Here is a 23,061-nt window from a genome sequence, read left to right as displayed (position 1 = left end):
TACGCACAGGGGAGGGACAGAGAGAGAGAGAGAGAGAGAGGCAGAAAAAGAGAATCTCAAGCAGGCTCTGTGCTATCAGTGCAGCACCCTATGCGGAGCTTGAACTCACAACCGTGAGATCATGACCTGAACCGAAATCATGAATCACATGCTTAACCAACCGAGCCACCCAGGCGCTCTTCATGAACTAGTTTTCAGTTCCTTAAGGCAGAATATCAAATTTGGCTTCTGAGGGAAATAATTCCCACATCAAGGCATATCTGTTTTGTGTTTCATTTTTCAACCTCCTGTATTTGGGGATCTGATACGTCTAGGGTCTGAAGCATAGGATTTACGATAAAGTGTCCATAAAGACGGTCAAAGAAAATTCCAGCCTTTGGATGCTACTCCTTGTTATTACATGTTTAAAGTTTCACGAGGTGCCTGGGTGGCTCGGTCGATTAAGCATCTGATGCTTGATTTCAGTTCAGGTCATGATCCCAGGCTTGTGGGATCAAGGCCATCAACGGATTCTACGCTGAGCATAGAGCCTGCTTAAGACTCTCTCTCTCTCCCCCTGTCCCTCTCCCACCTTGTGCTCTCTCTCTCTCTCTCTCTCTCTCTCTCTCAAATAAAAATAAATAAATAACTAAATAATAACGTTTCAGGTAGTTCCAGTTATTTGAACGCGAATAATAAAACCCTAGGAGTTGCAGTATTCGTCTGGGTTCGTATGTCTATTCCCATTGCCATGACTATATTATTCCTATAGTTTCAAACAGCAGCAGAGAGCTCCAGAGTCAGCATCATGTTTTTAGTAAGTAACCTGTTTACTTAGCCCCAGAAACTGGACCACCGTATGCTAATAGGCTGCTCGGTTTTCTTTCTTTCTGGAAGCCTACGTGTGAAGTCCAACCAAAAAGCTTTTTGCCGGTCTAGGGGCAAACGGGGTGAAGGCCTAGCCTGAGAGGGCCAGTTTGCTAAATGGTGACGCACAGGTGACTTTTACGGAGGGTCATCCTGAGCCAGACACTGTGCTGAGTACCTGCCGTCCATGATCTCAGGTTCAATATTCCCAATAGCCCTGTGTTACGTATGATTATGATGGTTTTAATTTATCATTATTTTCAGGTAATGAAAGAGAGCCTAAGAGAACTTAAATCATTTGCGATAGCTCATAGAACTAGTAAATAGACAGTGACAGATTCCAAGACTTTTTCTCTTCACTAGGCCCATTGTCTCCTGATGGTAGAAATTTCATAAGTCAACAAGGGGTGTTAGTGGGGTTTTATCAGAGTCCTCTAGGCTCCAAAACACCGCACTCACAGTGAAAGGGCGCATGGTCAGGACTTCCAGGCTTTCCCTTAGGCCAGGAAAGAGCCCAGAGGAGAAGGTGTGAACTGATGCCTATCCCCCCTCCCCACCCCTCTACCCCCCACCCCCCACCCCGCCCCAATAGGACCAATAGCTGGTCCAATTCTGCTGCCAATTTAGGGCTTTTGTTTTCTCAGTAGCCCCAGGATTTTCCAACTGTCCCATTTTCATAGGCTTGCAGTCTTTGCTGCTTTCAAAAGCTCCTTATTTGTTTGTTTCTTCCTCTTTTGCTTATTTGGGCAGGAATGAGGAAAGGCCCCGTACAGACACTCCCCAGGTGGCTCAGGGGTGGCCAAGTGACCCCTTTCCATGCAGAGCCTTCAGGGCAGAGTCTGGCTGAGAGCTAACATAATCTCCCATACCTACGGACAAACAAATAAACAAAGGAGGAGTTTTTACTAGTAGCCACGACAAAAGAGCAAACAGAGAAGCAGCTGGAGGTGAAGAAATCACCGCAAACTGCTTCTGCAGTCACAACTGGCAGCCCAGCTGGCCTTAAACCTGGAAGATTCTCGAAACAGTCCTTGAAGCTAAATTTTACCTGCTCTGGCTAAGGCCGTAAAGATGGCCCCCCGGGCACAGCAGGGAAGAACATAGGGTTTGTGTCCGGACCTTTGCCCCACACCCCTCGCCTCATCAGTGTTATGGTGTGTGTCATTTGCCAGCTGATAAGGGCTTTCTTGTGTCACTCTCCTGCGGGGACAATTTCTCTTTTGATGGTGGAATGGGGAATACTCCGGTACTCATGTCGTGCTGTTTATTTCCTCTTATGCAGTTCTATTTCACATAGTTTTTTCTTCCCAATTAGGACTGATGAATTATTTAATCAAGCAAGCACTTAACGAGACCTCTTCCATTCCAGACACTGTCACTTGTAAACTCCAGTTGCCTGGGCACGTTTTACTCAGGCAGTTCCTGGTGGGATTCAGGTAACACCTAGAGATTCACGGGCCATTCAGACTCAAAGGAGCGTTGGAGAATCACAACATTAACAGCAGCGATAAGATTAATAATAACATTTACCGCGTGCTTGCGATGGCCAAGACGTTTGCTCAATTTTTATGTTTTCTTGTTTTGTTGAAAACTCACAATAGCTCTGCATGATCTCCACTTAAAGGAAGAGAAGTGAGCTGAACAGACGGTGGTAAAAAACTTCCCCAAGCCCATATTTTGCAGCCCATTCTGGAAGAATCATGGTGTTATCTTTCCTCATCCAGTCCCGCCCTCCTTAACAGAAGCAAGGACATTGGGTGACGGCCTAGGGTCACAGAGAGGGTGACTCACCATGCTGCTTCCATTGTTAATTGACTGAATAAAGCCCACAAGCCTCTGAGAATTAAAGCGATGAAGGTGTAGGGGCGCCTGGGTGGGTCAGTCGGTTGAGCGACGGACTTCGGCTCAGGTCCTGATCTCACGGTTTGTGAGTTCGAGCTCCGTGTCGGGCTCTGTGCTGACAGCTCAGAGCCTGGAGCCTGCTTTGGATTCTGTGTCTCCCTCTCTCTCTGACCCTCCCCCATTTGTGCTCTGTCTCTCTCTGTCTCAAAAATAAAATAAAACATTAAATAAATAAATAAATAAATAAATAAATATGTAAAGCAATGAAGGTGTATATTTAGAATGATGGGTGTTATGGTTGCTGTTTAGAAGTTGAGGGAAACCGTCTGGCTCCTTCAGAAATCAGACCACCTAGGTAGCACCTTCAAAACTGTTTTTTTTTTTTTTTCCTAAGTTTTTACTTATTTGTTTTTGAGAGAGAGAGAAAGGTAGAGAGGCAGAGAGGGAGAGAGACAATCCCAAACAGGCTCTGGGCTCTCAGTGCAGAGACTGATGCAGGGCTCTATCCCATAACGATGAGATCATGACCTGAGCCAAAATCAAGTCAGACACTTAACTGACTAAGCCACCCAGGTGCCCCACCTTCAAAACTGTTGATGGGTGGTGGGGGGCGGGGTGGGGGAGAGATTTGCAAAGGTGATGATGCAGACATTATCAAATGTAAAGAAACTGAGAGAGAAGCAAGGAAAGAAGGGAAGAAATGAGAAGGAGCCCCAAACGCTGGGGCCGGGGGAGGTCATGTCTTTGCAGAAGGCAGGAGCAGCGGAGCTTCGAGAAGGGGGTTCAAGGGTAAGAGGTTGGTAAGCAGCAGTAGGTGTGGAAAGGAGCAGGAGAGAAGAGGACAGGAGTTTTAAGGAGAACTCATCGTGGTTGTGAAGTGGACCTTCCTCCTTGAAAGTTTCTCAGGAGACACAGCAATGGTTGCAATTAGTTTAAAATTTTTCCTGGTGGGTTTCGCTGGGTAGATTGGCAGGTCAGGCCACATGGAGCCCTAATTTTCAGATGATTTGCGCAACGTTTTCCCAGCACTTACTGACGTGCATTTTGTCCTAAGGATGCAAAGATAAAAAGGCAAGAGCTTGAAGATTAAGAATCTCACAAGTAGGTGTCTATCCTCCTATCTGGAATGACTGTTAGACCTTTGCCCTTGGATTGCACCCAAGAGGAAACAAAACAAAACAAAGTCAAGGTCCTTGGCTTGGGGAGGGGTGGACTGTAACTCACAATGCCGGAAGTGAACTGTAAGGGACCTTAATTCAAACCCTTCATTTGGCAAATGAGGAGAACCTGAAACCCAGAGGGTGAAGTGACTTGCCCAGGGTCACGGTGCAGGAGGACCCCAAAGGGAGTGGAGACACCTTACCAACCGTCTCTTCCCACAGTGGGCTCTTGGGCATTACTGGGGTGAGTCCAGGGGCCTCTGCATGCAATTCCATCTCACTTATCCATGTGGAGAGTGGACAAGAGTTGTCAGGGACTGCATGAGGGGCTGCACAGAAGCCGGACGCTGGAGGGCCCTTGCACATTCCCATGGTAAACGTCTGCGATGCAAGTCACAGCCCTGGCTTGTGGGGAATCAGTTTAGGAATTCCCTGAACTTGCACCAACGGAGTAACAAGGCTTAGGATGAGAGCGTCCAGAATAGGTAAACAGGGCGAAAGCGCCCCCAGCATAGAACAAAAGTGTAGAGCTGCTTCCGCAGGAAGAAAGCATCCAGAATAGGTAAACAGGTAAACAGGGCGATAGACCTCAGCAGCAGGGTGAAATTGGTAATTAGCTAAAAGAGCTAATTAACAAAAGAAAGGTGCCTTGTTGACCCTGAGGTATCACACTCCATCTGTCTCGTCCCCTAGGGAAGTTGAGATAAACAGACACGGTGCCCCATGCCTGCTGTAAACAGCCATCTGCTAGGCTCTGGGATTTTGTTTTGTATTGACCCAAACCCCTACCACCGCATATCTTTGAAACCCCCTTTCTTTCACACACTTGAGTTGATGATCACTGTTTCATTGTCTCTTTGTGCACATCCATCACGTCTGTAAGCCTTCTGATCCTAATAAGTACGGAACAAGGACCCTTACTCTGGGCTCTTGTCTCCTCCTGGACATTAGCCTCTCTCGTACTTAATTCTGCGTCTGCTCTCTTTCTGGACAAGAGAGAATTCCAGACTCAAAATCTGCAATGCTGGCCCAGGCAAGACCTCCTGGCTGCTCTTATGTTCCATCTCCCCTTGAATTCTGGTCTTGGAGCCCCTACCAAGCAGGTCAGGGGACTCTGGTCATTCAGTGTTACCTTTCGTTGAGGAGAGAGGGACAGAGGACTAAGAGACTCTGCCCTTTTCCAGAGAGTATTGACTTCCTGCGTGTCTCTAGAGCCTCATCAATGGGAGGCCCACTCATCAGAGATAAATTGACCCTTGGAAAGGTCAAAGGTTCATCAGGATGCCCGTTTGCCCCAGTGATCTATCGGCCATTTGGGTTTGTTTTGGTGGGGAAAGAAACAATAGTTCTGCTTCAGATGCAACCAAAATGCTGTATGGATGGCAGTGGAGCCAAGGAGCCTGGGCGGCTGAACGTGTCCCAACCTGGTCATTCATCAATGGTGTCAGTCGTCCTGATACCTGATTTACTTGTTCTTTGGTGCGTGGGGAGGAGACATTCTACCGGGCGCAATGCTGGGTGGGCCAACCCTTCTCTGTCAGTGCAGCAGTGAGCCTGCCATCCTCCCGTGGTGCAGCTCAGTCTCTGGAGTGCACTGGGAAGACAGGCTGGTGGCAGATTTCCTTGTCCCCAGTGAGTCCTCCAGGCTCTGGGTCTGTCAACGCCCGGAGGCTGGAGGGGTAAGTGGGTTCTTCCTCCTTTTCTCTCAGACACACAGGGGCCCCAAGGCTGTTTCGCAGGGTGTTGTCCTGGAGACCTTGTGCACTGGGGCTAGCCCTGGGCTCTAGACACCCCGCTGTGGGCCAGTGCAAATGACTGTGTTCCTGGCCTTTCCAACTCCCCTTCCAGAAATGCAGGCCATCCCTTGAATTCACTGTGTAATCTTGAATAAGCCCTAAAACTTCTCTGGCCCTCAGTCTCTGCGTCTATCAATAATGACTTCTACCCGGGCATAACAGATCGTGTGTTTTCCAAAGCGTGGTTTGTGCCCACCTCTGTCCCCGCTCCCTATCAGAAGTCCTGAGCACATTTATTTAAAACATGTGTTCCTGGGTCTCATGCCAAAGAATTCTGATTTAATGGTACTGGGGTCGTCCCAGGTATCTGCATTGTTACCAAACTCCCAAGGTGACATTTTAATGCGTTTCGCTTCCCTAAATTCATGTCGCACTGGCAAACCGAACCTTTCCGGATCATGTCATTTATTGCGTTGGTCTTCAATTATTTCAGTGACATAATGTAACCTGCTTTGACCAGCATGCAAGCTCCGTGAAGGCCAACCTTCTCGTCTTTTCCTTTTTCAAAATCTCCCTGCAGGTTGATTAGGATGGAAGAGGAAGGGACTTTCTAGGGTGACAGCAATATCAGGGGTATAGGTGACACTGATGTAGCCATTTGCCAAAGCCCACTGAATCGTAACACAAAAACCCTTGGCATGGAATTTCACCGCGTCTGAGTTAGACCTCCATTCCGTAAATTAAGTCAATTAACGTTGAAGAGAACACTGATTCAAAATTCCCCTCTAGGTCACAGAAAGGCAGCACGTGTGAGTCAGCAATGCGTCCTTGGGGGGGGGAGGGTGGTGAGGGATGCTGTCAGCAACATTTGAAAATGTTCTGCAGCCAGCAATTTCTTTCTAAACTAAAGCCTCTCACACCCTGATCGCCAATGGTGGCAAGGCCAGTCATCGCAGGGGCAGCCCTTGGAGTGGGGGCTGGCAGGGGTTCTGGAATGACTCAGGAAAGCATCCAGAGAGGAAGGAATGCCCTGTCCGTTGTCTATTCCCTCCTGGCAACCGGTACTGAGAGGCCCTGAGATACGTGTCTCATCTGCAGCCAATCAGCCCCAGCTTCTGCCCTCTGCCCCGCCTACCACCCTCTCCAGGATAGAGCCGTGAAGGTTGCCCAGCTTCATTCCAGACGTATCTCGGAGGCTGCTTTCATACATGAACATGTGCATTCCTTCCTTCCTTCATCCTGCATCGTCGATCCAGCATCTCTGTAGCAGGCAGCGGGCTGGGGGCCGCCGTCGCTACAGTGAATGAGAAGCGGTTGTCTGTCCCCAAAGCCCCACAGTCAAGGGGCCAGCTAAGTAAATGCGCGATTTAAGGGCGGGATGGGAAGCACGGTCATAGGTCCTTGAGTCTGTGACCCCAGAGGAGGGACTCGCCGCTGGGGGAAGGGGCTGGTGGTGAGCTCTGAGGGCTCCCTGGGGACAGAGGGATGGCATCATTTGGCTGGGGGCGTGGTGAAAAGGAAGACCTGGGAACAGGCTAGACCACGAGCTGTCTAAAGAGTTCGGACGTAACCTTGAAGCTGCCGAGTCCTATTGTTGTTTCTCCAATACAGGAAGGACACGCTTTGTATTTTATTTCGCTCCTCTTTTAACCCAAGAAAATGCACAGTAATGCCTGCCTCTCTGGTCTCTGCCCCACAGCGAGAGGAGCCAGGCCCTGAGCTCCAGCAGCCAGTTGCCTCCAGTCGCCTCCTTAACTACTGCCTTCCAGTCCTGAGGAAACACAGAGGCAGGGCATACGGACCTCAGGTTCTCCAAATCCCAGCTGAATAGCTGAATAGCTGAATTCTGGTCTTCCACAATTATTCTTGGGGCTGTGAAACTGCTAGTGACTTCCACGCTGGCTTGTTCGATAACTGGTTCTACCTATCGAAGGAAGCAGCTGGGATACCTGGTACCATCTCATCCATCCGGAGGTGTTCTGTCTGATAACCTCAACTCTACCAGAGAGACCTGGGAATAAAAACATTTCCAAGTGTAGAAAGTCAATGCCATCAGATCCATGCTGTAGACACCTGTTGGCACGTATTCAGTTACCCGGTCCTTTACGTAGGGGCTGATCTGTTCATGTTCCACGTGATCGGGACAAGCCTGGCATTTTCCATTTCCAGCCCAGGGCAGATTAAAAGTAACAGCTCAGAGTGTGGGCAAGATCCGACTCCACAGAAAGCAGGTGAAGGGGAGAATTTATTTATTTTTTAATGTTTATTTATTTATTTTTGAGAGAGAGAGAGAGAGGCAGAGGAAAGGGGAGACAGAATCCTAAGCAGGCTCTGTGCTGTCAGTACAGAGTCCGATGTAGGGCTCAAACTCATGGGACCCCAAGATCATGAACAGAACCGAAATCAAGAGTTGGACACTTACCTGACTGAGCCACCCAGGTGCCCCCAAGAGCGAGGATTTAAAAGAAACAAGTTCTAGGGGCACCTGGGTGGCTCAGTTGGTTAAGCGTCTGACATCAGCTCAGGTCATGATCTCGCAGTTCGCGAGTTCAAGCCCTGCATTGGGTTCTATGCTGACAGCCTGGAGCCTGCTCTCTCTCTCAGAGATAAAGAAACGTGAAAGAAAGAAAGAAAGAAAGAAAGAAAGAAAGAAAGAAAGAAAGAAACATTAAAGAAAGAAGAAAGAAAGAAAGAAAGAAAGAAACATTAAAGAAAGAAAGAAAAAACATTAAAGAAAGAAAGAAAGAAAAGAAAGAGAAAGAAAGAAAAAGAAAGAAAGAAAGAGAGAGAAAGAAAAAAAAGAAAGAAAAGAAGGAAAGAAAGAAAGAAAGAAAGAAAGAAAGAAAGAAAGAAAGAAAGAAAAGAAGGAAGAAAGAAAGAACCTCCTGCAGCTACGGAGGGAGAGAGAGACAAAAGTCCTCCCAAGTCCCCTTAGCCCTGGGGACACTTCTTTCCAGTGGAGCAAACATTTTCATTGCTGCAAGGAAACAATCATTTTAATAGTCATCCTGTAAAGTCTACTCAGGTTTGCTGTGCTCTGTTTAATAAGGCTGGGACATGTGCAATATATGTCAGAAAAAAATACCATCAGAATTATTACAGTATCGAAATGTTAGTGCTTCAGGGAACACGTTGCAGTTGTCTGGGAATTTCGTTCACAGGGACAGCGTCACTGTCCAGAGGTACAAAAATGAATGAAGCGTTTTTTGTGTTTGTAAATTACACCGAGCGAGTATCAGGCGACAGAACCAAAACAGTCTTTACAGGTAAACTTACAAACAGAATTCTAAGTCTTTCCCTTCCCACAGTATCAACTTCCCTCCACGCATAACAAAGAATTTAGGAAGGGCTCCTTTACCCTTTTTTTTTTATCTGAAATTTTTTTTAATGTTTATTTTTGAGAGAGAGAGAGAGAGAGAGAGAGAGAGACAGAGTATGAGCAGGGGAGGGGTAGAGAAAGAGAGGGAGACACAGAATGGGAAGCAGGCTCCAGGCTCTGAGCTTTCAGAGCAGAGCCCAACGCAGAGCTCGAACCCACAAACTGAGATCATGACCTGAGCTGAAATCAGATGCTTAACCGACTGAGCCACCAAGGCGCCCTTTTCTTTTTTTTTTCTTTTCTTTTTCTTTCTTTCTTTCCTTTTTTTTTTTTTTTTTTTTTTTTTTTCACAGTAACAAGCAGTGAAGCTCTTTGGTGCTGACTCAAGGGTCAGCAGGTTTGACGAACCTTGAGAAACCCAAACCTGCCACACCTAGACGACACCATTTCTTCCCCGCCCCTCAGAACCACACTGGGAATGGTTGTTGTCTTCGTGCCCAGCAGTACTTGTTCTTAAATCAAGGGACCAATGAATCTCATAGATGTTATGATCCAGCGAGAGTCTGCTAGGATCAACAAAACTTCGGGCAGGTGAGGTATTGGGGCAGTGTTTGGGGCAGGTGAGATTCTGACCTCCTTGAGGCTGGATAGAGCTGGGACCCTTGGCTGAAAGCCTCGAAGCTCGAAAAGCATGGTTGGGGGGAGCTATTAAGAGCAAACTTACGAGCTGTTATTTAGTTGTTTGGTAACACTTGACGCTGGTAAAAAGGTCTCAAGGTCTATTTTCTTCAGCAACTTATGAAACGCTTTCATATGTACTACCTTAGTTCTTACGTTCTTCCCAATGCCTCCAAAACTTCTGCATTTTTTTTTTTTTTTTACTTTGGCTCCATACTTAAAAAAAGAAAAGAGAAGGGGCGCCTGGGTGGCTCAGTGGGTTAAGCAGCCGACTTCAGCTCAGGTCATGATCTCACGGTCCGTGAGTTCGAGCCCTGCGTCCGGCTGTGCTGACAACTCAGAGCCTGGAGCCTGTTTCAGATTCTGTGTCTCCCTCTCTCTGACCCTCCCCTGTTCATGCTCTGTCTCTCTCTGTCTCAAAAATAAATAAACGTTAAAAAAAAATTAAAAAAAAAGAAAAGAGAAGAGAAAAGAGAAGAAAAGAGACAAGAAAAGAGACAAGAAAGGAGAAGAAAAGAGATGAAAAGAGAAGAGAAGAGAAGAGAAGAGAAGAGAAGAGAAGAGAAGAGAAGAGACACGTTGAGAAGGATAGTTCTGGGTTTCTGTTAATTGAGTTAACGAAATGGAAGCCTCTTCGATTGCATAACTTGGGGTTTTTCTGAAGTCTCCTCCTGATGAAAAATTAGCGAAACCAAAAGGGGAAGATAAAAGCATTATTTTCCTTCTTCACGTTTACTGGTATTTTCCAAATCCCTGCAGTGTTACTCCTGACAAACGGTTTACTTGGTGAGGTCTATGCTCTGGTTCAACTCAGAGTTTTGGATTATTATTTGTTTTTTATTTTTTAGTGTTTTTTTAATGTTTATTTTTGAGAGAGAGACAAAGTGTGAGTGGGGGAGGGGCAGAGAGAGAGGGAGACACAGAATCCCAAGCTGGCTCCAGGCTCCGAGCCATCAGCCCAGAGCCCGACTCGAGGCTCGAGCCCACGAACCGTGAGATCACGACCTCAACCGAAGTCGGACGCTCAACCGACTGTGTCACCCAGGCGCCCTGGATTATTTTTGTTGGGTGACACTCGTGTTTTCCTACCTTGCTTTGAATTAAATCCTAGCAGCGCGAGCAGGGAGAACACAAGGCCAGGAATCAAGAGAAGCGAGCTGGGGCCACTTAATACCTTCATGCCTTGTCTTCCTCGACTACGGGCAGCGAGCATCGCCTCGCTCGCAGGTGGCTTGTGACCGGTGGAAGAGGACGCGTGGAGCATCTTTACAGGACGGACCCTTAAATCCCACAGGACCTCAGTATCCAGGGCAGCAATCAGTACAGCTCACTGGAACAGAAGACGCTATTGCTACTCGTTGGGAAAGCATCACGGCTAACTTCCAAACTAGAAAATTCGCAAGGGTCAGCCGTGTGCTCGTTTGGTTGGTTGGTTTTTTTCCGGATATAATGTCAAGTTCCATGCTTCTAATCACTTTATCCCAAAGCAGCTCTCTTGAGAAATAGTTGGCATGATGAGAATTATTGGATGTGTCACCTTAGACATCCATCCCCGGGCGTTGTCAGAAGCCAGCGTAAGGGGAGCATTGGGAAAGCCCACTTACATTTCCCCCTCACCTGGAATATTCTCTCTCTGCAGATTTCCTGATGTCAGTGTGTTTGCAAAAGGACAGCGAGGCAGCCAGCTGCTCCTGGTGGGAACTCCCGGGGACACTGCCGCAGTCAGGCCCACTGTGTGTAAAGACACTTTCGGCCACAGTTCTTGGTGCTGTGCAACCTGTAGCCGCTGACACGTTTCCGGGGGTGGGGTGGGGGGGTTGCAGAGCGATGGCCGGAGACCGCGTGGGGATCTGTGGTATGAATTCCCCCCTCCTGGCACCGGTCACCTCCAGAGTCTGCGGATTGGGGAGGATGCTTTCTTTTGCCTTTCTGCGTCTGCCTTTCACCTGCTTTCCCAGCCAGCTGGCATCTCGGTCGCCTTCCCTCTGTTGACTGGAGCCGGGGATGTGTTTGGCTTTTCACGGATTGTGAGTAATTATTAACTCTGTGGGGTAGGTTGTTGTTTTATGTTCAGAACATTATTAGGGGGCTTTGAGATGCCGCAGCTCGATAAGGCCTTTGGAGGCTGTTCTCCTGGGGGTTCCCGGGAACCCGAGGATGGTGCCCTGGCCCCACAGGGGGACCAACCCAGTTTCCTGAGAAGGAAGTGCTTTGCACTGGAGGGCAGAGAGAGCACTCTGTCATCAGCCTGGCTTCCTGATCTAATGCCAGGAACCTCAAGCTGCTAAAATCCTCCGGGAAACAAGGTTCAGGTTTCACATGGGGCTGTCCCGGTCGGTGAAGGTCAGCTGCCTGTCCACGCACTATGTTTTGGACCCTTCCTCTGAGCCATCGGAAGGCTCCCTGCAAACTGCCTGCCACCGGCTTGCTGAGGAGAGCTGGGAGAAGAACGATTCTAGAAAGGCGCCCGCAGTCCATCGGCGGAGGTCATATGTTGAGATTTCTCTTGGGGCATTACCTTGTGGATTCTGGGAGGCAGGGAAAGGGGTCAGGGGACCCTAGAGAGAGGGAGAGAGAGAGACGTGGACCAGAGAAGAACGAAAGTGGAGCGATGCTCGCTCTCCAGTAGTGAGAACTTAGCACACGATCAGCACCCGTGCCCACGGAGCCTTGCCGGAGGCCATGCGTCACTCCTGCTGTGGCTGTCACACACGGTCCGAGCAAGACAAACAGGACTGAACCCTTTCCAGGGAAGCTTGATGCTCTTGAGGGTCGATGCCACTTTGGACATAAAGCAGAGATCCTTGTCTGATTAGTGGCAACTTGTTCAGAATTTCCAAGCATTCAGTACTAGTTAACATGAAAGTGAGAAGACCAGTGATAATAAACACTGGTGGGAAACTGGCTTGCCCTTTCCTATGGCCTAGGCCTCACATTTTCTGCATCTGTTGACCCTTCTGGCCAGTTCTCCTTCCCCTCTCTGTAGCTGCTCGGGATTGTCTTGTCACCTTTACAGCAGTCCCCACCTCCAGCCAAAGTCTGCTCATAGGAAAAGAGCCCACGCCAAGTCTGTTCACACTAGAAAGGCCAATGTATCCCCTCTTCCAATAATATCGGCATGACTATTATCCTTACCAGGAGAAAGAAGTTTCAGTCAAAGGAAATCATATCTAACTGTGAAGTTTTAAGAGAAGTAGAACAAGTATAAGCATTTATTGAGTGCCTACAATGGCCCAGGTATCATGCTGTGCACATGCCTCTGGGGAGGCAGTCTTCTATTCATTTCCTCCAGAGTAACCTCTCTAAGGGTACATAGTGTTTTCAACCTGAAATGACTCACGGACTTAATGTTTAGACCCCTGGCTCATCAGAATCCGGGATTACATGAGGGTATTTCAGAGCTGCTACCGGAAATGGAGAAGCCGAGTGAGTAGGAACAGCGAATCGAGGCCTTTCTCCCCGGCTCGGGCCAGATCACTGTCGCTTGTGTTCATTTTAAATCTTGAACTTCAGGGGATGCCTGGCTAGCTCAGTCAGTTGAGCATCCGACTTCGGCTCAGGTCATGATCTTACAGCTCATGAGTTCGAGCCCTGCGTCGGGCTCTGTGCTGACAGCCCAGAGCCTAGAGCCTGCTTCGGATTCTGTGTCTCCTCTCTCTCTCTCTCTCTCTCTCTCTCTGCCCCTCCCCCACTAGTGCTCTGTCTGTCTCTCTGTCTCAAAAATAAACATGAAAAACTTTTTTTTTTTTTTTTTTTTTTAAATCTTGAGTTTCAGGAAAACTTCTGCCTTCAGAGTTCAACTAAACAATAAATTTTTAAAATATCTTGTCTGGAGGTGCCTGGGTAGTTCAGCCAGTTGAGCGTCCGACTCTTGATTTCAGCTCAGGTCATGATCCCAGGATCAGGGGATTGAGACCCGAGTAGAGCTCTGCGATGTCTGTTTAGGATTCTCTCCCTCTCCCTCTCTCTCTCTCTCTCTCTCTCCTCTCTTCCTCTCTCTCTGCCTCTCTCCCCCGATCATGCTCCCTCTTTCTTTAAAATAAAAATAAATATGGGGCGCCTGGGTGGCTCAGTCGGTTAAGCGGCCGACTTCGGCTCAGGTCATGATCTCGCGGTCCGTGAGTTCGAGCCCCGCGTCGGGCTCTGTGCTGACAGCTCAGAGCCTGGAGCCTGTTTCGGATTCTGTGTCTCCCTCTCCCTCTGACCCTCCCCCGTTCATGCTCTGTCTCTCTCTGTCTCAAAAATAAATAAACGTTAAAAAAAAATTTTTTTTAATAAAAATAAATAAAATAAAATGCCTTCTTTGGCAAAGAGGAATCTTTTGAAAGGATTTAAGCAGGGATACACGTGGTTATATTCATTTTTCAAACTATCACCCTCGGGCCGTGTGGAGAAGGGATAGAGCCTAGAAACAGTTCTCCAGAGGAGAGACCTAGAGGGCCCAGACAGAGGCTTAGGAAGTCATGAAATTTGCAAAGACAAGGGAAGGGATGTGAGAGATGCCGAGATCGGCCTTCCAGCCCCTGGTGACTCCAAGCCTGGTCTTTGGACCGACAGCCTCGGCACCCCTTGGGAGGCCGGGAGAAATGCAGAGTCTCAGGCTCCACCCTGGAGCTATGGAAGCAGAACCTGCATTGTGACAAGATCCCCAAGTGATGCCCACGCCCCCTTGAAATGTCAGAAGCACTGCTTTAGAACTGTTTCCCTGGCCAGGGCAAATGATGAAAGACCGTATGATGACTTTGACCTGACTTTCAGGCATCACAAAATAGGTGACCTTTTGGAAGAGTGCTTTACCGCAGCAGCTCAGTTTTGACAAGGGCTTTCTGGGGCCAAGACATCAATCACTGAGTTGGCAGGTAATGATGCTGCTTAAAGACCTAATTGCTCTTTTATTCTATCCTCCTTTTCTCTGCAGGCACAGGTTTCTTCAAGCATCTAGAACCATCTCTCCCGATTTGAGGTGTCCTACTGAATTGGTTCATGGTAAACCTTTTATGCCTAGACTATTCTTGACTTTGTTTTATTTTCTCCCAACGTTTTCTTGTCTAATGTTTTTTTTTTTTTAATTTTTTAAATGTTTATCTATTTTTTGAGACAGAGAGACAGAATGTGAGCAGGGGAGGGGCAGGGAGAGAGGGAGACACAGAATCCGAAACAGGCTCCGGGCTCTGAGCTGTCAGCACAGACCCCGACGTGGGCTCGACCTCAACAAACCGTGAGATCGTGACATGAGCCGAAGTTGGATGCATAACGGACTGAGCCATCCAGGCACCCATCTTGTCTAATGTTTTATTCTCTCTGAGCTTGCTACTTTCAGGAAAAAGTCTGATGGCAAGGTATTGTACTTCTTCCAAGAAATATTTCAGTATTAGCAGAGTCTTAACTCACAGCCATTAGGGATGAGACTCTTACAAGCACGGAGTTAATGAGGTAATATTTGGAGGCCCTGGGGGAGAGGGGCTTGAAGATCTGCTAAGTTAGACAGCATGGTCTACTGTTGTTCCTCTACACAAACCTTGTGCTCCTGAAATTCTTGATCTCAAAGGACTGTGCTCCTTCCTAGGTGGAATGCGATTTCCCAGCTTCCCTCATGCCTCCAGGCTGGGGTAGGTGCCCCCCACCTGTGTGGTCTCCTCGGGCATACCTCCGCCAGGGCCAGGGTGTGCAATCACTCTACACTCTGTTGGTTTACATGTCCCTCCCTCCCTTGATCTGGGTCTTTTCATCTTTACACCCTCAAAGCATAGCAGAGTGCCTAGCTCATACCGGAGGCACAATAAATATTTGTTAAGTGAGTCAATGAAAGAATGTGTGACTGTGAAGGAGGCTGGTTTGGGGTGTAGGATGGGTTTGGGGAATCAGAACAACAGTGCATTTAGCAGTTTGGGATTAGAACTCATGAACTTCTTGGGACGCCTGGGTGGCTCAGTCTGTTAAGTGTCCGACTCTTGATTTCGGTTCAGGTCACGATCTCACGGTTCGTGGGTTGGAGCCCCACGTCGGGCTCTTTGCTGGCAGTGCAGAGCCTGCTTGGGATTCCCCCTCTCTCCCTCTCTCTCTGCCCCTCCTCTGATTGCTCTCTTTGTCTGTAAAATAAATAGATAAACTTTAAGAAAAAAAAAAGCAAGAAAGAACTCACGAACTTCTTAACTTATGCTGAGGTCAGGAGCTACTCTGTATTCTCACCTGGGTTTTTGAGTATCTCTGAATGACTCTTAATACCCTAATGGGCTCTTCTCATGAACAATAATCTAGAACATTCCTTCCCACCTTAACTTTATGGGCAAGCGTAGAAACTTCTCCTCAGTTATTTTCCCTAAGGGACTTGAGTACCATAAACTGTAAGGTGGGTTTGGTCACTTATTTTTACTTTAATGGGTGTTTTATTCTTAGTTACAGAGGTATTTTTAGTATGCTTTTACTTGTTGACCGCTGAGAGCCCAAGGAACAATAGACTGGCATAAATTGACTCTGGCCAACTGTGTTTGTGGGGGAATTCCTGGCCTTAAGAAATGATACACTCATACCCAGTCTAGCCACCCCAAGCAAATTCCATGACAATACAAGGAATGTCAGGAATACAAAAGCAAGAAGAATACTTCTGTTCCAGCTTCACACTTGGGGGATGCATTCCTCCCCACCTGAGCTTCATAATCTGTCTACAGAAGGAGGAAACAAAGACAGAGCCGTGGGAACAAAGAATAACAGAGTATGTGTGTACATGAATGGACACGTGCTTTTGGCCGTCGTTTTGGTCATCAATGATCCTCTGTTGTGGCAAGCAGGCCTCACAATTAATCTTTCAATTCTTCTCTACTAATGATCCTCTGAACATAGCCTACTGGTCAGTGTTTCCTAGCCCTTCATTCTTCAAACACCTCTGAAATGTCATTCTCATTCTGCATGCTCCCAACGTCCCCACACCCGCCCATCGTGGCCATCTCTTTTTTATTTCATTTTTCCCAAAGCTCCATCCAACGTTACACAGTTATACATGGTGGCACACTGGTCTTTTCTGGTCACTGTCACATGTATATTATGTAAGACAATTGAGAGAGTGTCTTTGACAATGAACCCCAAACTTATTTTCAGCCCTTTCTCCCCCGTGCCATGGAAACATTCTTTGGCTTACTCTAAATCACAAATGAGCCATCCGTCTGGATCAAGATCATGTTTCTTGCTCTCCATCACACAGACTGAGGCTGGTTCCTCTTCCCACGTTGGAGGGAAAGGCCTTAATTTTATGCTCTGATCATCAGAGTTAGATAGCATGCACATGGTCAAGACTGAGACAATCTGCACATGAATGGGCGCTCTGGAAATGACACTTACCGAGAAGAGGAAGGCACCAAAGACCTTCTTTGCCTCTTTTCAACATTTCTTAGAGCCAATCCTAACTTTCTTTCTAGTACTTTTAATTTAAGAGACTTCACTGGATTTCCTCTTGTGTTTGCCAAAGCTTTGCCAATCCCCACAATAATATTGTTTCAACTGTAACAGAATTTTTGACTGGGTAGAGAGTTGACTTATGCAAGGCAAAGTATACCTGAAATGATTAATGCTTTTTTCAAATTTGTAAGTTGTGTTTCTTGGGTTCAAATGCAAGATTCATAATCTATTGCGAATGTAGGTTACTACTGACATGTAACCAATGGAGTTGATCGAACTAGCTTTTAATACAAAAGTGGGTGCGTGGCTTTGGCGTGATCATGGGAAAGCAACAAGTTTTCATTATGTGAACCATTTACATGCTCCATCGAATAGCCAAAAAAAAAAAAAAAAAAAAAAAAAAAAGGAAAAGAAAAAAGGGAGAAAGAAAAAGAAAGAAAGAAAAGAAAAATGAAATGCCACGTCTAAATTAAAAATCCATTACTCAGGGGGCGCCTGGGTGGCTCAGTGGGTCAAGCGTCTGACTCCTGATTTCAGCTCAGGTCATGATCTCATGGTTCGTGGGATGGAGGCCTACATCAGGCTCTGCACTAATGGTGCAGAGCCTGCTTGGGATTCTCTCTCTTGCTCTCTCTCTCTCTGCCTCTCCCCTGCTTGTGTGCACATGCTCTCTCTCTCTCTCTCTCTCCCGCTCAAAATAAATAAATAAACATTAATTTTTTTAAAAAAGCATTACTCAGATCTTAGTGACAATACAAGATTTTTCTTTTTTAACATCTGCAGGATGGGCACAAATATAACATCGGGGCCAACTGCATTTAAAGTCCCAAATTGCAGAGAATATTATTTCCTAATCTAATTCAGTTATTTCTTTTCTTCTCTCTCTCTCTCTCTCTTTGTATGTGTGTGTTTCATTTTTTTGCTCTCTGAAAGATGACAAATCGTATAGTTCAGTGACATAAATTATCTGAACAATTTACTGGACAAGTTCCTGGCACAAAAGGCTACTGGCTCCTATGTTCCCTTTCATGCTGCCCTGAGGAAGCAACGTGCCCTGAGGAGCCTGGGGTGGCCTGATTGGGCTGTATTGTTTTCATAGCCATAGCCAGCTGCTTAGGGACCGAAGAAGTAAAGCACAGTCTCCCACTCTCTCTAAGAAGGCTCAGGCCAGATCTCGTTCTTGCCCCTTCAGTTCTGCTGCTCTGCCTCTGGTAATGGTCCGAATTTCATAATTCAGGGAAAAGAGAACACCAATTACGCCCCTGGACAATTACGGAATAGCTGTCCGTGCCATGCCAGGATCTTACAAATTCCGGCCTGCGATCGGTCCCTACCCTGAAGAATGTGTTCTGGTGTGTCTACCACACCGGCATGTTTACAAATAAAATATGAACACAGTTGTTAATCATCTGGCACCTTTTAGAAAGACACAGTCATTCTGCTGTCTAGCTTTCGGTGTTGTGAAGGTCTGACATGGCAATTGTGAGGCGTTCTAGTGCTTTCCCTTATTGGCTCTAAATCAGGGATGTTCAAACGTTTGCAGACGAGGGCTCAGCCAGACCCTTGAGCTACAAAGGCTCCTTTTACCTGGCCAGAAAGGGGTGGCCCTGCCAGTTTCTCCAGGTTCGCCCTAACTGTCTCTTTCGTATTTCTTATGGAGGGCACATGTGGATACATGCATTAAATGTACCTAGAAGGTAACAGTTGTGGGTAAAACAGTCTCAACTTCAGGTCGTAGCGAGCCTTACCGATTCAAGACATCTCAGGCCAGAGAACGGAATGGGATTATCCACCTTTTCCTTTCACTTTTCTTCCTCACATTCCACATGTGTGTTTGGTGTTGCCCAAACACCAGCCACCAAACACGCCCAACGCCAAACAGAACAGAGAGTTAAAACCATCAGTTTCTCTCCCCGGGTGATCACCCAGATCCAAATTTCCCATTTCTGTGACTACGTGTGATTTTGAACCCCTGGCTTTCTTCACCTGCGGAAGGTCTCGGGACATCCGCTCGCCACCCACCACCGGGTTCACAACTGGACTGGGGAAGCAGCCCCCGATCAGTGTACCTGCGTTCAGCCTTCCTCTCTGCCCTCCCCGTGATTGCCAGAACAAGCTCCCACAGACGCTCTTGGCAGCGCATTCGGTCACACAATAAAAAGTTCAGTCGATTACCTTAGACCTCTGACAACTGGCTTTCTTTTTGCTTGTCTCCTCCTCAACACAGCCTCTTTCCAACTCAGATGACATGCTTGTTCTTCTTCCTCACAAGAATGGCTAGATGGTTGCCCTTAAGGCTTTGTTCAAGTCTGTCCACTAACCTGGAATCCTCTCTTCCCTACTCCCCACACCCCACTCAAGACTGGAGCTTCTCATCCAGGAGAACACTTTCTTCAATTAGGGGGCCACTCTGATGACCTCTTCACTCTGCTTCCTCTGCCCCCGGAAGGTTTTAGTCTGTTGAAGTTTGAGTCAATATCAAATCATTTTGACCTGATGATATGTTGCTTTATAATTACTCACAGAGGACTCCTGGTACATTTGGAATGTACCTTGTCCAAACTGTCCCCAACCCATCTGCATGGTAGAAAGCTTTTTGAAGTCAGGACCATGTATCCTATTGTCTTTTATGCCCCTCCCCCCAATAGTCATGTATCTATCCAGCATTCATTCAACAAATGTCCATAAGCATGTAAGGGCAGCAGACACAGGAGTGAGGAGGATAGACCCAGCCCTTGGCATTAAAAGCCAGCATGGAGTGGGCTCATAGAACCAATATCCTGTCCCATAAAAGGAAAATTAGGCATCTATTTTCCAAAGGAGTAAGAAAGCCTGTGTGATAGCTTCACAAATAGTGGCACGAGAAATGGGAGAATCACATCTGATTATTTATTTTATGACACAACAACACAATTAGAAAATAACATGGCAGGCATTTACCAGATTCTGCAGACCTTCTATGTCCTCTCAAAACAGTAGGGCCAGTCTTCTGGAGGCCTAGAAGTATTCTACCTCTTGATCTGGGTAATGACTACACAAGTGTATACAGATATATAAATCCATCAAGCTATACATATGTTATAACTCAATAAAACAGATTGTGTGTGCGTGTGTGTGCGTGTGTGTGTGCTTAAAGAAAAATGGTAAGAAGAAAAGCAAAGTAAAAACTTGGCTTGGAGCATGTCCTCTTATTGCCATAAAAATCCCTCCAAATCAGCCCTGCCTAGATCCCTAGGACCCAGGTTGGAGATATCTTTGTGGGCATAAAGTGCACAGCCATCTGAATGGATTCTTGTTGCATTCCACGCAAGCCTTGGAGTGAATAAGTGATTCTTAGATGCTAGAGGATGGGTAATGAGCCTGAAAATCAGTGCAATGTTTCTGAACTTTGGTAGCACATTGAGACCAGCAGGGCATTCTTAAAGAAACACCAGTGCCTAGACCCCACCCTCTGAGATTCCAATTCCATTGGTCTTGGATGGGGTCCTAAACCACTACTGTTTGAAAGGCGCCCCAAGAGTTTTTAATGTGCAGCAAGAATTCATAATCCCTAGTGAATCCCATGCTCTCTTTATAGAGTTAAGGGAATGGGATTTCACAAAGTTTAAGTGATTTGCCTCCGGCCATGCTTCTGGGCACACCTCTCAATTACCGGGATACATTGTGGAGTGTACCCATGCCTGGGAAGAACCCACTGGCTCAAGGCTACAAAGGACAAAGTGGGCAGAGCCAGGAATAAAGTTTAAATGTTCTGGTTCCTGAACTCTACTTTGTTCTACTTCTCCTCCAAATGGAGACATGATTATTGGCAAGAGCTTTCGAAATAAAAATTTTAGCTCTTGCTTTAATGTAAAAATTTGAACTCATCAGAGAGACTCCCCCCTGGCTGGAAAGATTAGAAGGAATCTAGAAGGGTGGAATTTACTCTTTAAAAATTCTTCTTGATGTGAATAAACAACATCAATGGCTCTCCCAAGTCTTACTTCTCATTTCCCTCCTAAGCAGCCTGTCCCCAGCCCCCACCGATAAAAGCTGTCAGTTGGGTTCATACATCTGACATAACAGACATTGTGGCATCATAGTGGCACACTTCCATACTCAAATATAATTCAAGAAACCAGAAAAATGAGGGAAAAATTAGTCAGAAAAAGACCAATGAAGAAACTGATGGATACTGAAACATCTATTTGAGAGAGAGCATTAATGAGCTCTTTGCAAACTAGCTCAAAACTTTCAGCAATCTATGGGCTGCCCAACTAAGATGACGTCAAGACTCTATAACGGTAAGTTGAAATCTACAAGGAGCTATTTAAGACATTGAATAAAATGTTTTTAACAGCCTACAGAAATTCATTAGTGAGATCCCCATTTAGAAGCAAACGTAAAGGACTTTCCCAGAAATCCATCATCTAGACAAGTTGAAAGTAGTTCATCTTCCTATGGTATTTTTTTTTATCAGTGCTTTCCTCTGAGACAATCAGGCAATTTCTGCATTCACATGTGATGACTGATTTTTTTTCTCTTTTTTATGGCTTTCATCTGGATAGTCATGTACATTTTAGATGGACGATCATTCTGTTTTTAACAAGAGTGCACAGTATATTCAAACACAAAAGAAAGATACATCTATTTGGCTTTGTGTCAATGTGGTTGGATAAATGCACGTAGATGAGAGATTGGTGTAGATCAAATCTAACTTGTTTTTAGGGTTGGAAAATGCAGGAAATAAGTGATAGTGGAGCTCTGATGTTGAATAACACTGAATACAGCTATGGTCTGATGTGGAGAAGGACAGCAGGGAGAATTTTTCTTTAGGTGCTTTCATCTTTCCTTTCGTTTTTTTAAAAAATTATTTTGTATTTTAATTCCAGTTTAGTTAACAGACAGTGTTATAGTAGTTTCAGGTGTACAACGTCGTGATTCAACAACTCTGTACATTACCCATTGATCCTCATGGTAAGTGTGCTCTTAATCCCTTTCATCTATGTAACCCATCCTCCCACCTACCTTCCCTCTGGTAACCAGCAGTTTGTCCTCTATCATTAAGAGTATGTTTCTTGGTTTGTCTTTTTTTCCCTTTGTTTTATTTCTTAAATTTCACTTATGGGTGAAATCATATGGTATTTATCTTTCTCTGATTGACTTATTTTGCTTAGCATAATACACTGTAGTTCCATCCATGTCGTTGCAAATGGCAAGATTTCATCCTTTTTATGGCCGAGTAATATTCCAGTGTGTGTGTCTGTGTGTGTGTGTGTGTGTGTGTGTGTGCGTGTGTATACACATATACACACACACATATATATATGTACACACACATATATATGTATACACACATGTACCGCATCTCTATCCATTTATCTATCGATGGACACTTACTTGGGCTGCTTCCATAATCTGGCTATTGTAAATAATGCTACGATAAACATAGGGGTGCATATATCCTTTCAAATTAGTGTTTTCATATCCTTTGGGTAAATACCAAGTAGCGGAATTACTGGGTCATATGATAGTTCTATTTTTAACTTTGTGACAAACTCCATATTGTCTTCCACATGGCTGCACAGGTTTGTGTTCTCACCAATAGTGCATGAGGGTTTCTTTTTCTCCACATCCTTGCCACCACCTGCTGTCATCTTTCCTTTCTGAGAGGAAGAGTTGCGTCATCTTCCTTTCCTGAACTAGACTCCTTGTTTTCTATTCTCCCTTCCCTATCCTACCTCCTCCAGGAACTTGCTACTTCAGTCTTCACTTTTTCTATTCTTTTCCATTTCTACCTCCATAGAGGCTTTATTCTTTGCTGAAAACACAAATAGTCTACTTTCATTTGAGGGGAAAAAAAAACCCACACAGACCACACCAAACCAATAAGCTGATGGCTGGTCATGCTGACCCTTTAAGCTCTCATTTATTTCATCTCTTTCATTTGTTGTCGAATCTCCAAAGCACATTCTCCAAACTCTTTGAGTTCTCTGCACTGGTCGTTATCAATGGCCACTCTCTTCTTGAAATTCTGTTTTCTCCTGGTCTCGAGATCACCTCACTCTTCTGATTCTCATCTTTTCTTGTCTATTTCTTTTATATTTTC

This window comes from Leopardus geoffroyi, chromosome B2 (assembly GCF_018350155.1).
Source record: "Leopardus geoffroyi isolate Oge1 chromosome B2, O.geoffroyi_Oge1_pat1.0, whole genome shotgun sequence".
Classification (NCBI taxonomy): Eukaryota; Metazoa; Chordata; class Mammalia; order Carnivora; family Felidae; genus Leopardus; species Leopardus geoffroyi.
This window is presented reverse-complemented; position numbering follows the sequence as displayed.